Source organism: Lithobates pipiens, unplaced genomic scaffold (assembly GCF_037356315.1).
Source record: "Lithobates pipiens isolate NorthernLeopardFrog02 unplaced genomic scaffold, aLitPip1_a1.2 Scaffold_8, whole genome shotgun sequence".
Classification (NCBI taxonomy): domain Eukaryota; kingdom Metazoa; phylum Chordata; class Amphibia; order Anura; family Ranidae; genus Lithobates; species Lithobates pipiens.
The window spans coordinates 407,893,872-407,909,366 of record NW_027507903.1 but is presented as its reverse complement, the minus strand read 5'-3'; the positions used below and the strand labels follow the sequence as shown (position 1 = coordinate 407,909,366).

At 45.0% G+C, this 15,495-nt stretch overlaps 1 protein-coding gene across 1 annotated transcript in view; it reads right to left on the bottom strand.

Moving 5' to 3' along the window:
- ATP10B (ATPase phospholipid transporting 10B (putative)) overlaps positions 1-11,101 on the bottom strand; it is a 673,184-nt gene extending 662,083 nt beyond the window's left edge. Inside the window, exon 1 of the mRNA XM_077474114.1 lies at positions 10,886-11,101. The gene's annotated coding sequence lies outside the window, so the exon portion shown is untranslated. The remainder of the gene's footprint in view (positions 1-10,885) is intronic.
- Between the last annotated feature and the right edge of the window lie 4,394 nt (positions 11,102-15,495).

The window sequence follows — 15,495 nt, the reverse complement described above, 5'->3', positions numbered from 1 at the left end:
TACAAGGGCTACAACATTATCTTCAAATTTCTATGAAATATACAAGATAACACTGCTTTAACAAAGTAGATACCAAATAAGTCAAGCTTAAAGTGGAAGTCCACCCCAACACTTAACCACTTGCCGCCCGCCCTATAGGCAATTGACGGTGGCAAAGTGGTTTCATAATCCTGATCGGACGTCATATGACGTGATCAGGATTATGAGCCGCTGCGTTCCCCCGGGGGCGCGCATCGCGGCGATCATTGTTGCGGGGTGTCAGTCTGACACCCGGCAACTACGATCTCGGTAAAGAGTCTCAGACGGAGAATCTTTACCACGTGATCAGCCGTGTCCAATCACGGCTGGTCACAGTGTAAATAGGAAGAGCCGTGATCGGCTTTTCCCCACTCAGACGCGAGTAGAGGAGAGCCGATCGGCTGCTCCTCTGACAGGGGGGTCTGTGCTGATCGATTATCAGCACAGCCCCCCCCCCCCGAGGATGCCCACACTGGACTACCAGGGACGCCACCAGACCACCAGGGATGCCCAGCAAAAGGTAATCCTCCCTAGACCACCAGGGATGCCAGTCAGCACAATGGATGCCAATCAGTGCCCATAATGGATGCCAATCAGTGCCCACAATGGGCATCACTGATTGGCATGTATTAATGTTTGGCACTGATTGGCATCCATTAGTACAGTATAACACCAATGCCGCCTATGAGTACCCACCTGTGCCGCCTATCAGTGCCCACCTGTGCCGCCTATCAGTGCCCACCCGTGCCCATCTGTGCCACCTATCCATGCCCATCTGTGCCGCCTATCCATGCTCATCTGTGTCGCCTATCCATGCCCATCCGTGCTAGCTATCAGTGCCAATTTGTGCCACCTATCAGTGTTCATCCGTGTCGCCCATCAGTGCCGCCTATTAGTGCCGCCTATCAGTGTCCATCAATGCCACCTCATCAGTGCCACTTCATTGGTGCCACATCATTGGTGCCCATCAGTGCCGCCTTATCAGTGCCCATCAGTGTAGCCCCATCAGTGCCCATCAGTGAAGGAGAAAACTTACTTATTTACAAAGTTTTGAAACTGAAACAAAAAAAAACATTTTTTTTTCAAAATTTTCGGTATTTTTTTATTTGTAGAGCAAAAAATAAAAACCGTAGAGGTGATCACGTACCACCAAAATAAAGCTCTATTTGTGGGGAAAAAAATGATAAAAATTTCATTTGGGTACAGTGTAGCATGACCGCGCAATTGTCATTCAAAGTGCGACAGCGCTGAAAGCTCAAAATTGGTCTGGGCAGGAAGGTGTTTAAGTGCCCTGTATTGAAGTGGTTAAATTCCCACCCTGCAATCATTAACGTGAGCCAAGTTCAGCTTTGTCTCAAAAATGTAAAAAAAATCCCAGTTTTTCTACCTTTATTTTGCAGAATCCAGTGCCGTCGCATGACTTCAATTCTACTTCCTTCTGAGAGTAAAATGAGCCAATGGGTGAGGTTGCTGAAAGCTAGTGACATCACTTTCTGGGTGGGACACTGTTCATGTGTAGCCAGTGGGTGTATACAAGATGGGAGGAGCTAATCATAGGTTTCTGCCCAGTGTTCTCTCAATGTACATCCTAATTCATGAGAAAATAAAGAAATAAAAAGCCCCATCCACATGGGGGATAGGAGGTGCAGTGCACATAAACAGTATAGGTGTGCACAGGAGAAGGAGTACCCGTTCCCATCTATGCAACTTTGAAAAGGTACCTGAAATACTGTGATGTAACTTTGATCCAAGGAGTGTAAAGTTTGATCAAAGCTGCACTCTAAATCATGAAACTTTGTGGTCGCAATAGTGGTAACATGACTTGTCATTTCACTACGTGTCCAAAGTCACATGACACATCACAGATCATTGATTTTAAATGGTACCCATTCCCATTTATGCGACTTTGAAAAGGTACCTGCAATCTTTTTTTTGTACCTGCAATGCTTTTATGCGACTTTGATCCAGAGAGCGTAAAGTTGGATCAAAGCTGCACTCAAAGTCGCACTCTGAATTGTGAAACTTTCTGGTTGCAATACTGGAAAAGTAGACTACACGTAGAAGCTGCATGCTACTGTGAAATAGCAAAAAACGATGATGTCCTAACTTGTCTATAGGGATTACTTTAAAAGCCTTTACAGCTCACCAGATTACACTTAACCACAAATAATGGCTCTGGAATTATTCTTCTCACTCTGGAGTTTACAGTGATGCCAAAAATGTGTTGTGTACATGGTGTATACATACACATGTGTGGTGGGACAGGAGTTCTCTGAATTCTTTGGCTTCTTTCACAGGCTTTTTCAGGCACTAAAGGGATAAAAATAGTGCCTGTAAAGCGCCTGAAAAATGCCTCTGCTGCCACCCCAGTGTGAAAGCCCAAGTGCTTTCACACTGGGGTGCTGCACTGCCAGGACAGGAAAAAAAGTCCTGCAAGCAACATGTCCGGGGCGTTGTGGGAGCGGTGAATACACCGCTCCTAAAATGCCCCGCCATTGAAATCAAAACATTAAAAAAATAGCAGTGCTTTACTACCGATGCCCCCCACCCCAGTGTGAAAGTGTCCTAAGGGCAAGCAAATAGAGGACACAGAGTCCTGATATGTTGGTCACTGGAAATATTCAGCCAGGTTCCAAGCCCTGGACCTCAAAACACTCAGAGCTGAGAACTTTTGGGTTCATGGATCACAGGGGAGATTCCTTGATCCCCCTCTGCTTACCATCCTGACTCTGGCCATAGATGTTCTGGGCTCCCACAAGGCACAGGAGAGCCCAAGACACATGGGGGCAACTTTATTCACTAATAAAAGTGAAAAATGAATGCTTTCCATTACACAGCCCAAAGCCAGTGCTATAGAATAGAAACAAACCCACGGCAGCTATTGCCCTGTGACTTTGGGAGTAAAGGAAGCGGCTCCCTATCCTGACCTGCTGAGCTCCATGAACAGAAAAGGGTCTGATATGGATTTTTAGGGGGGATCCCATGCTGTTATTTTTTTCCAGATATTTCGCCAGCAACTCTTTTTTTTTCCATCGGTTGTTAAGGATGCTGCAGCCAGCTTCCCAACCTGCTCCTTAGTAACAAGCTATATACACAAAATACATGAAAACTGCATGCAAAAATGCATCAAAAACATGGATTTAAAAAATGGCAACCGTATAGATGTGAACCTAGATTAAAACATAATTTTAGAGTGCAGGTAGTGTGAACAGGCCCTAAAAGAAGTCAATAAAAGTTTCTGTGAATAATTCGTATCATGAATGCTGCTGCCAGACTTATCCACCTTACAAACCGCTCAGCGTCTGTTACACTTCTCTGCCAATCCCTCCATTGTCTTTCACTCACCCAACAAATTAAATTCAAAATACTAACAATAGCTTACAAAGCCACCCACAAATCTGCCCCCAGTTAAATCACTGACCTAGTCTCAAAATACCAACCAAATTTCCTCTCGATTCCTCCCAAGACCGCCTCCTCTCTAGCTCCCTCGTTACCTAATCACATACATCATCTCCTCCAGGACTTCTCCCAAGCTGCTCCCATCCTTTGGAATTCCCTACCCCAATCTGTCCACTTTTAGGCAATCCCTGGAAACTTCTCTTCAGAGAAGCCTATTTTATAATCAGCTCACCCCCCACCTTTTACCACCTATTACCTTTTATACTTGACCCTCCCTCTTAGATTGTAAGCTCTAACAAGCAGGGCTCTCCGATTCCTTCTGTATTGAATTGTAACTGTACTGTGTGATCCAATGTTGTAAAGCGCCGCACAAACTGTTGGCGCTATATAAATCCTGTATTATTATTATTATTATTATAACAATAATAATGAGAGCACACAATTCAGAGCCGAAACTGCTGCCTGCTGCTGACCTCCCATCCCAATGCTCAATCTGAAAATCAAAAATGGCCTAATGCTTTGATTATACTTGCCAGGCTATTAAAATTGAGTATGTGATATTTTTTTCTTTAAAACACTGTGTAAACGTAGGTTACTTTCATCAAAAGCTAAACAATTATTAGCTCCGTAGAGGAGCTTACACTTTTTTTCTTCACTCCAATGAACTGTAGGCCTGGCCATTCCTGCCCCTTTGTTTACGTGAGCTATGAGGAAGAAACTACCAGGACAGCAGCTCGAATGAAAAAAAATTATTGAAGTTCGGCTAGAGATGTGCTTGGACATCCTTCGAACTCTTTCTAGTCTACTAGAACTCATTTTTCTAATCCAAACCACAGAAATCAATATACAGGTCACAGGAACAGGAACACGAGTAAAGCTGCAGATGAGGCAGCAATGCACTATTGCAGCTGCTTCCCTTATATAGCAAATTTGCATAGCTCCATGGCATTACATCATGACTGATCACAATGTAAACAGGAAAAGCCGTTGATCGGCACAGATATCCTGACAGGGGGGTCTGCGCTGATTCTTTATCAGCGCAGCCCCCCTTGGATGCCCACACTAGACCACCAGGGAAGCCCCCAGAACCACCAGGAAGGGAGGCAACATGTGGATGGCCAGGTATGTACCCCATGGTCATCCACATGTACAAATGACAGCCCAATCTGTGCCAATCAGTGCCCACAAATGGGCAACAACTGGCACCACCTTGAAACAAATGAAATTAGCAATACCCAGCAATGCCACCCATCAGTGTCATCGGTGCCACCCATCAGTGTCCAGCAGTGCCACCATCAGTGCCCACCTATCAGTGCCCATCAGTGCCACCCATAAGTACCCATCAGTGACACCTATAAGTACCCAGTGCTGCCTATGAGTGCCCATCAGTGCCGTCTATGAGTGCCCAGTGCCGCATACCAGTGCCACCTCATCAGTACCCATCAGTGCCACCTTATCAGTGCCTGTCATTGAAGAAGAAAACGTACTTATTTACCAAAAAATTTAACAGAAACAAAGAAAAACGTGATTTTTTTCAAAAAAAATTTATTTGTTGCGCAAAAAATAAAAATTGCAGGAGGTGATCAAATACCACCAAAAGAAAGCTCTATTTGTGGGTTCAGGGCAGGCATGTACTGGCCATTGGGACTACCGAGAGTTTCCCGGTGGGCCGATGGTTCAGTGGGCCTCTCTGATGTAAGGGGGCTGGTGATGGGCCACTCTGATGTAAGGGGGCTGCTCATGAGACACTGACGTAAGGGGGCTGCTCATGGGACACTCTGATGTAAGGGGTGCTGATGGGACACTCTGATGTAAGGGGGCTGCTCATTGGACACTCTGATGTAAGGGGTGCTGATGGGACACTCTGATGTAAAGGGTGCTGATGGGACACTCTGATGTAAGGGGTGCTGATGGGACACTCTGATGTAAGGGGTGCTGATGGGACACTCTGATGTAAGGGGTGCTGATGGGACACTCTGATGTAAGGGGTGCTGATGGGACACTCTGATGTAAGGGGTGCTGATGGGACACTCTGATGTAAGGGGTGCTGATGGGACACTCTGATGTAAGGGGTGCTGATGGGACACTCTGATGTAAGGGGGCTGCTCATGAGACACTCTGACGTAAGGGGGCTGCTCATTGGACACTCTGATGTAAGGGGGTGCTGATGGGACACTCTGATGTAAGGGGTGCTGATGGGACACTCTGATGTAAGGGGTGCTGATGGGATACTCTGATGTAAGGGGTGCTGATGGGACACTCTGATGTAAGGGGTGCTGATGGGACACTCTGATGTAAGGGGTGCTGATGGGACACTCTGATGTAAGGGGTGCTGATGGGACACTCTGATGTAAGGGATGCTGGTGGGACACTCTGCTGTAAGGGATGCTGGTGGGACACTCTGATGTAAGGGGGCTGGTGATGGGACACTCTGATGTAAGGGGGCTGGTGATGGGACACTCTGATGTAAGGGGGCTGGTGATGGGACACTCTGATGTAAGGGGGCTGGTGATGGGACACTCTGATGTAAGGGGGTGCTGATGGGACACTCTGATGTAAAGGGGTGCTGATGGGACACTCTGATGTAAGGGGGTGCTGATGGGACACTCTGATGTAAAGGGGTGCTGATGGGACACTCTGATGTAAGGGGGGTGCTGATGGGACACTCTGATGTAAGGGGGTGCTGATGGGACACTCTGATGTAAGGGGGTGCTGATGGGACACTCTGATGTAAGGGGGTGCTGATGGGACACTCCGATGTAAGGGGGTGCTGATGGGACACTCTGATGTAAGGGGGCTGCTCATGAGACACTCTGACGTAAGGGGGGTGCTGATGGGACACTCTGATGTAAGGGGGTGCTGATGGGACACTCTGATGTAAGGGGGTGCTGATGGGACACTCTGATGTAAGGGGGTGCTGATGGGACACTCTGATGTAAGGGGGTGCTGATGGGACACTCTGATGTAAGGGGGTGCTGATGGGACACTCTGATGTAAGGGGGTGCTGATGGGACACTGATGTAAGGGGGTGCTGATGGGACACTCTGATGTAAAGGGGTGCTGATGGGACACTCTGATGTAAAGGGGTGCTGATGGGACACTCTGATGTAAGGGGGTGCTGATGGGACACTCTGATGTAAGGGGGCTGGTGATGGGACACTCTGATGTAAGGGGGCTGGTGATGGGACACTCTGATGTAAGGGGGCTGGTGATGGGACACTCTGATGTAAGGGGGCTGGTGATGGGACACTCTGATGTAAGGGAGTGCCGATTGGACACTCAAAATGTATGTGGGCTGGTCTAGATGAAGTCCAGGGCCAAATTTCTGTCCCAGTCCAGCCCTGGTTCAGGGTTTATTTCCTCTTTATAGATTATTACAAAAGATGTTTACATTTTGGCCATCTGGTGATTTTACCCCCAAAGGGGAGAGGCTTTCTTACACGCGTTGGTATTTGACGTGTGTGGTGTACGCGTGACAACATTTAGGATCACCACTACAAGACTCACCAATTTCCAGAGGGATCATTTCATCGCTTATCTTTATATGTGTTTGAACTATATCACTTCATTCTTATGTGTTGAAATCATATAAAAGCTTGTCTAAGGACACAATAATATGTGGGACTTTTTATTGTCATATTTTATATATGTTTTGCTTGACAGCAGCTGCTGACATATAGAAAGTTGCTTAGTTTCTGTCCTATTTAGGTGAAAACTAAAACTACATTCAGGTAACGTCAATCCCTTAAAAGCTTTTGTCACGGAGCTGTGCTATTTGGCCATTTATAGCATTTTTGTAAATACATTACAGCCGCGAGCAGTTTTAAATACCATTTTTTCCTTTAGAAATGTAATTTTGCTGTGGTACGGTTATAAACATGGGAAAGGTGTGCTACTTTACAGGCAGACTTAAACCCCATACACACTATCAGATTATCTGCTGAGTTTTTCCTTCAGATTTACCAAAACCATATAATATGAGGACAAACCTTAGGAGTTTCAATGTGTATGCTATCAATCTGAAGGAAAAACTCAGCAGATAATCTGATAGTGTGTATGGGGCTTAAGGAGACCTCCCCCAGGCACGATATTTAAAGGAATATTTCATTTTTATTGTTTCACTTTAAGCATTATTAAAATCAATCAATGCTCCCAAAAAAGTCAGTTTTTAAGACCTATTTTTGCATTGATACATGTCCCCTGGGGCAGGACCCGGGTCCCCAAACACTTTTAAAATTAGCAATTTTTCACAATCGCGTCCCATAGACTAACGGTTAATTTTTTGCCTGTTCCCATGTTCTGCTGCAAACCATGTTCAGCTCATTCCTAGATGGCAGTTCTCAAGGAAAATTTGACCCTAAATGCCGTCAAACATCAAACTGTTTCATCTTCTATCTCTTCCTTTCTTTAGCTCACCTGTATAAAATGTTATGCCTTTTAGGTGAAAGAAGAAAATTGTTGTCTGTATCCCCTCTTTGGTATTACTGTATTCTGGAGTTTTTAATTTAGCTCCCTTTTACCTCAAAGGCTTAGGTGGGTATTATGATGGGCCTTAGAATGTAATGGATTATATTCCAATCAAACTTTGGACATCGGTGGTTGCAGCTTATATTGCTAGACTTACCCTATTTTTGGCCTGTGGTGTGGCATTCCATATGGGGTTGGGTTGAGTGCCCTTCGTGGGTGGTCTTAGGCTGGATCTCTTTGCTCCTTACCCTCTGGACTCCTGGCTAACATATGGCTGCAAAAATCCTTGTTTTTAACTGATGTGGATGTCTAGGATATTGCCTTATATCCATATGGTCAGTAAATATCTGTGCATACAATTATGTTATTGAAAATATTTTTAATAGTATTTTTCCTTTGTTAATTAAACATACTATGTTACATTTATAACCACTGACCCTTGAAGAAGAGGAACAATGCTATATCTCAAAACACATTTGGTATACTCTATATATGTGCACAGAACACTGTGGTTATTTGCTTATTATTATTCTGCATCATCACTGCAAACGAATCGATTGTACTGTTTTAGGCTGGGTTCACACCTATGCAGCTTTTTTTCTCCAAATCCAATTCGCATAGCAGGACATTGTGACCAGCTCTCTATGGAGCCAGTTCACACATCTCCGCAGCAGCTCCGGTGCGATTTGCACAGGAGTCCTGTGCATATTTTGATCCATTTCAGGTCCCCCCCCCCCTTTTCTCCCTCTGGGTGCACTGCACTTCATTTTATTGTCCAGACCCCCTGTGTGCCCCTTTCCCCCCCACAGTGTTTCCAGCTTTCCTCCTCTCCTCTCCCACTGGCACCTGCTATGGGCACCAAGGAAGACGTTGCAGGATTACAATATGTAATTTACTGGCCCCTTCCTTTCCTGAATGAACGCAGTGAGCAATTGGTACGAATCACTCCTTTGTTCATTCACCACTGAACCATAGTAAACTGTTTACTATGCCTTGGTTTGTGAATCAGCAGGAAGCCTCAGAACTCTTGCCATTCATTCATCCGTGCAGCTGAGGCTACAGAGAAAGGAACTGATAAATCTATGTCCTCGGTCCCTTTCGGCTTTGGTAGATTGTATAGGGCCCCATGATGTCTAACAGCAGCCCTGTTTGCATGGACTAACACTGGTGTAAATGACAGTGACAGGAAACTGCTGATTCCTGCAGCTTTTTTTTTCTTCACTTGTTAGCGGCTAGCTGCAGCCGCCAAGGCCTCTACATTTCAATCACAGGTGGTGGCAGCCACAGAAACCCATGGCAGAGCCAGCAATTACTTATAGTAGTCAGTGTATTCAGTAGCAATCGCCACAGGTAAATCACTGACTCTGCAGACAGCCATTGATAGCTGCTAGCAGATCCCTGCCATGGTCAGTCACACCGCTGATAGTTGTCTATGAAGCCTTATTCCTCTGCAGAAAACCTGCATCCACCCATTTGTTCAGCACTAAATTAATCTGCACACTGTTGGAAAGTGAAGAGAAAAATGATTCACAAATTAGGCTATTCAGTGAACTGCATATTTTTCATGCCACTAAACATATTCATATAGGTTCATCCAATTTTCAAAGAATTCACCTACATGGTTTAGGAGATATTTACTAAAAGACAGTCACAGCTGTGTACGCCGCATGCGCCGTAGACAGCGGTATACAGGCGCACTATCGCCGTTAGCAGCATGCCGCTGCAAACTGCGATATGCCGTTAGTGGCGGCTCCCGTGCGCAAGAGTGATGTCATCGCTGCTCCGGCGCTGTGAGTGGCTGGAGCAGCGATCTCCGGAAGAAGATGGATGCTCCGGACTACAGGGGACAGCGGTGACTTCGCTGGCTCCTGTGTCAGGTAAGTGACACATAATGGGCTACTATGTGATGCACAGTAGCCCATTATACTTTACCTTTGCAGGGAAACAAAGAGGAAGTAAACCCATCAGGGTTTACTTCCTCTTTAGGGTGGTAGCTAAACTCACTTGGTGCCTTATCTGCATTACATTAGCCTCAGAACCTGTGTAATTACTATGCGTTAACCCTAATAGCCCCCGCAGATCGCTCTTTTGTCTTCAGATTTACCAAAACCATCTAGTGCAAGGGCCTGCCTGATTGCATACAAATTGAAACTCCTAAGGTTTAAATTATATTATATGGTTTTGGTAAATCTGAAGACAAAAATCTGCAGAAAAAGCTAATAGTGTGTATTGGGTCTTAGCATTAAAAACGATGTAATATGAGCACCTACCCAAATTTTGCAATCAATTTGTATCCAAATAGGCAAGCCCTGGCAGTACATAGTCATTAGTAGATCTAAAAGGAAGATTGTAAAGCGATGTGCGTTTCTGTGCAATTCACATGAAATTCAATATAGCTCACTCATTTGAATGGGCCGAAATCGCGCTGGACCACAGCAAAAGTAGCGCAGGCATGATTTTACAAAACGCAGGGAAATACACTGCGTTTGGGGTGTTGTTAGCATTGCACCCAGTGCAGATAACTAGTAAATCTGAACATGGTGCAGGAAACATGAACAGAATACAGGTTTCCCGCACTAGGTTCTGATGTGAACTAGCCCTAAGGTTCGATTCACACCTATGCCTTTTTAGTGCTTTTTGCATTTTGCAGATTTGCACTACAGTCCATCTTACATGGTTTCCTATGGAACACGTTCTGTAGTATAAATCTACAAAATGCAAAAAGCACTAAAAAGGCATAGGTGTGAATCAGGCCTTAGACAGATGCGCTCATCAAAAAAAAACAAAAAAGCAAAAAAACAAAACAAAACACAGCAATAAAAACAAATAAGAAAGGAACGCATTCAACGGTTCAAAAGTTCTAATGCATTTGATGTGCCATTTCTATAGATTAAACAATCGACTCTCCTGCAAAGCTTAGACTTTTCATTTTTAATTCCAGAAAATGTCACATAATCAAAGTCACACCATACATAGTACTGGCAGTTTTCTGTTTACTCACTGTAATTAAAAGGTGAAAAGATCCATTCAGTCCAGGCTTCAGTCTCCTATAATGTGATTCAGAGGCGCGGTGTCTCCATTAAATGTCAACTTTAAAACCCAATCCACCTTAGCAGAGATTTAAAAACATCCAGAGTTGTCACTGCAGATTTATCAGACTGGTTACAATGAAACTTTTCCCTGTGCTGGGGTTAGGCCCCTCCCTGCCAGCCGGCATGACACACAACTGAAAAGTTTAAGAAGACAAGTTGAATTTCGCAATGGCTTTTAAAGTTTACTTAGCAAGTGGGAGGAGATTGTAAATCCGAAATCCACACCTAGCTGTCCCAGTCTGATTTACAATGTCATTGTAAAGAGGGTTGTCAGAGAGTAGGCTGTGTTATGTGTTCTGATGCATTCCGCTCAGCTCACACAATGCTATATATTGTTGTTCTATAGAAGGGTGACAGTGCTAAATGGCAGGCATGCTGAGTGCTATAGAAGAAGACTTGTCTACTGTTAGATAGGAGATACGGCCCCATTCGTACTAGGACACGCAGCATCAGGCATCATGAATCGCTGCTGTTTTTTCTGCGGCGTCACATTGTATGCCACGAGCAGCCCGTTCATTTCAATGAGCTACCCTAGGCATGGCAAGAGTAATTCATGCAACTTTTTCAAGTGTAATTAAAAAGCAAAACTTTTTTTTTTTCCCTCTTTCTTAACCACTTCAATACTGGGCACTAAAGATGAGCTCCGGCTTGTTCGCACACAGTCGGCGCAGTGCTGCGCTAATCACAGGCAGTGAGACATTTTCCCGATGTGCGGCTGCAGAGATCGGGCAATGTCTCACTGCCTGTGATTAGCGCTGCGCTGACTACCTGGCCGGCTCTGTACGTGGAGTATGTGAACACGCCGGAGCTCATCCCTACTGGGCACTTTCATCCCCTTTCTTCCCAGACCAAATTTTCAGCTTTCAGGGTCTTGCATTTTCAATAAGAATTGCGCGGTCATGCAATGTTGTACTCAAATGAAATTTTTAGCATTTTGTTCACACAAACAGAGCTTTCTTTTGGTGGTATTTATTCACGACTGCGTTTTTTTTATTCTTTGCGATATAAGCGAAAAAAAGAGCGGAAATTTGGAAACAAAATATATATTTTCTTTATTCTATTTTAAAAGAAATCCAATAAAATCGAATTTTATAATAAATTTAAGCCAAAACGTATTCTGCTACATGTTTTTGGTAAAAAAAATCCCGTTAAGTGTATAATTGATTTACGTGATCACGGACATATGTACGCAAATGATCATGTACAGATGTGCGCAGGTGATCACGGTGTGCAAATGATCATTGGGACATGTGATTTTACTGTTATATATGTGGGGGACTTGTGTTTTGGGGATCATTACTATGTGGGGACGTGTTTTGGAGACGTGTTTTGGGGACATGTGTGTTTACTTTGTGTGCTATACTGTGGTGATCAGTGAGTAAAAAGCTGTAAAAAACAGCTCATGCTCACTGATCACCAGCCGGCTGCAGAGATCCGCTCTCCTCGGCGACGACTTCCGTGTGAGGATAGGAGAGCCGATCGCCTAGCAACCGGCTGTTTGTTTACATCACATGACGGCCATGGTTGGACACAGCCTTCCTGCCGATCTAAGATGTGCCACGTCCGGGTGACACAAGCACATCAGGATCGTGCCACTGCACGGGAATGCGTGCGTGCGATCCCGCTCCTTCTGAGGAACATTCCTGAATGTCCACTCAGAAGGAGAGAGCTCCCACCCAGCTATATATATGCAGTGGCTGGGTGGGAAGTGGTTAATTTACAGCTTAATTTTTAGCTCCCAACTGTCCCTGATTTGGAGTAATGTCCCTCTGTCCCCCATTCCACCTCATTTGTCCCTCACTTTGGTCTGATCTATATAGTTGTATATAAAATGCACTTTTTTGTTTCAAAAAATGTTTCCCAGTGCTAAAGCTTTCATCTTGCCCGGTGGTTGTGGGGGTCTGCGGGCGGGGGGCATATCGGAATCTGGAAGCCCCCTTTAACAAGGGGACCCCCAGATCCTAGCCCCCCATTTGAAATGGCATTGTACCCCTACGATTTCACAAAGGAAGTGTAAAAAATTGTAAAAAAAAAAAAAACACACACAGACACCATTGGGATAAGTCCTTTATTGAAAAAAAAAAAAAAAAGATTCCAGCGGTGGTAATCCACTCTCAGTATTCTGTGATGGGTGATCTCTTCTCCAGGGTCCAGCGATGGATGATCTCTCCTCTCCAGGTCCAGGGTCCAACGATGATGTCCAGTGCAGCGCATCCTGTCTCCACCGGAGACAACGCGGGTATCCCGGCAGCCTGACAGGTCCCTTACCTGAGGATGGGGCCCCTCTGACACAAGGGGAAACCTGGGCTTCCTCAGTGATGTGCGGGTGACCCCCCCCCCCCCCCCCCCTTGGATGTAACAGAAACCTGCGTTTACATGAGTTTGACTTGAACTCGAAGCTCATCCCTAGTTGGGAGGTATGAATTTAGTTTTGGATATAGTGGAGAGGAATTCAAGTGCCTTTAAAGTTATTGTTGCTGTCTGTGTCCCTGTTAGGGAGAGTCACTCTCTTGATTTGTCCTGTTTACTGTTATTAGCGAAAGTAAAAGAAAATACCAAATTTTGGGTTGTACCCAGAACAGTAATAGACAGAAATCTTCAATGGGGACACTAGTTCTGCTGACAGCCCTGGGATTCCCTCACTTTGAAGGGATTTCCTCTCACTTCCTGTTTTGGCTATGAGACAAGAAGTGAAGGGAAATTTCCACAATATAACACGGAGGTGACCAAAAAAAACTGACAGGGGTTGTAACTGTCCTTAACTCCATAACTCCCAACTGTTGATGATTTTGAAGGGCTGTCCCTCATTTGGAACAAAGTCCCTCTTTTCTCCTCATTTGTCTCTCATTTTGGTCTGATCTATATACAGTGGCTGTATATAAAATGCACTATTTATCTATCAAAAAGTTTCACAGTGCTAAACCTTTCATCCAATTTATAAATCACTGCATTTATAAATTTCAAAAGCCATTTTAATGTAATAGTAGTGGTAAAAATGCACTTGTGGGTTTAACAAACAATTTTTTTTGTAAAATTCTCCTTTAAGGGGGGCAAGGCATGGGGTGTGTCCTATGCCTACATACATCCCTGATGCCAACATGGCATCATACACATGATAGAGCTTCGCCCCTATATCCACCCATAGAACCTATTTAGCTGTATAAAAGTCTGACTGAGAGCTACTTCCCCCATTTTCCTTCTTGTCCTCAAAGATCAACATATACAGGCCATTACTAATTATGAGCTCAGGCGTGTTCGCACATGCCAGAGCCTGCCAGGAAGGCGCAGCTCTGAGCTAATCACAGGCAGTGAGACATTGCCCGATCTCTGCAGCCACGCATCGGGGCAATGTCTCACTGCCTGTGATTAGCGCAGCACTGCGCCGCCTTCCTGGCAGGCTCGGCACGTGGAGCATGCGAACACGCCTGAGCTCATCCTTAGCCGTTACAATCAGGATAAGCTCTTACCTGCTGACTATGTCAAATTCTGTCTGGGTTCAAGTCTCTCCCAGCATGCAGTCCCACATCTTAGGTTGCTAAACACACCAACAAGGTGGGGAACCCCTTCTGGTGGTCTTTTGGGGTCAAGGTGTTCCCCAATCAGAGATGACAATCCTCTCGTGGTATATCTGCTTTGGCGTCTGGATCCAGCAGCTGGGACTGCATGATGTCTTCTCTCCTATGGCACTCTTTTCCAGGTCTGTCAATTTCTATAAAACCTTTTTTATTTTTCTTGGTCTCATATCTCTAAAGATTCCATACACACTGTGCAGATTTTGTTTTCTAATTTCCTTTCAATTTGCCGGGACCGTGTGGTGCAGGGTCCTGCCTGATTGCATACAAATTGAGGCTCCTAAAGTTTGACCATGTATTGTGTGGTTTCGGTAAATCTGAGGGAAAAAAAATCTACAGAGGATTGTATGATGTGCAGCCAGCTTAAAAGTGCCCTTTTGTATGCATAGGCGATGGCTTCTCTATCTCCATCTCTATCTAGAGGGATGACTCCAGCCCAGCTTATTGGGCAGGCTGGTTCCCCAGAACCAGTATTACAGCCAACCTTCCAGGCAGAGGGAGATAATATCGCCTCGGCAGAGGATCCTGAAGGTTCAGGCTTTGATTTTTGCGCTGATACCACCATTCATTAAGGCAGTAAAAAATGGAATGGGAGGATCTGGAACCTCTTACAAAGAAGTGGAAAACCTATTGTCACACACCAGACAATTTGATTTTAAATTGTGTGGCAATTGATACACAACACGCATTAGCTGCCTTTATCCTTTCAGGGCACCCCAAATGCGAAGCAATTTGAGCTTTTACAACCAACTTTGACCAACAGGTAAGCCTAGATCAAGGCTTACCTGTAGGTCCAAGAAATATCTCCTAAACCTACATGGTTTAGGAGATATTTGCCAAAAAACAGGCACCGCTGTCTATGGCGCATGCACTGAGTGCGCCGCGGTCAATGGTGATATGCCGCGAGTGGCGGCTCCCATTCGCATGCGCGGGAGTGATGTCATCGT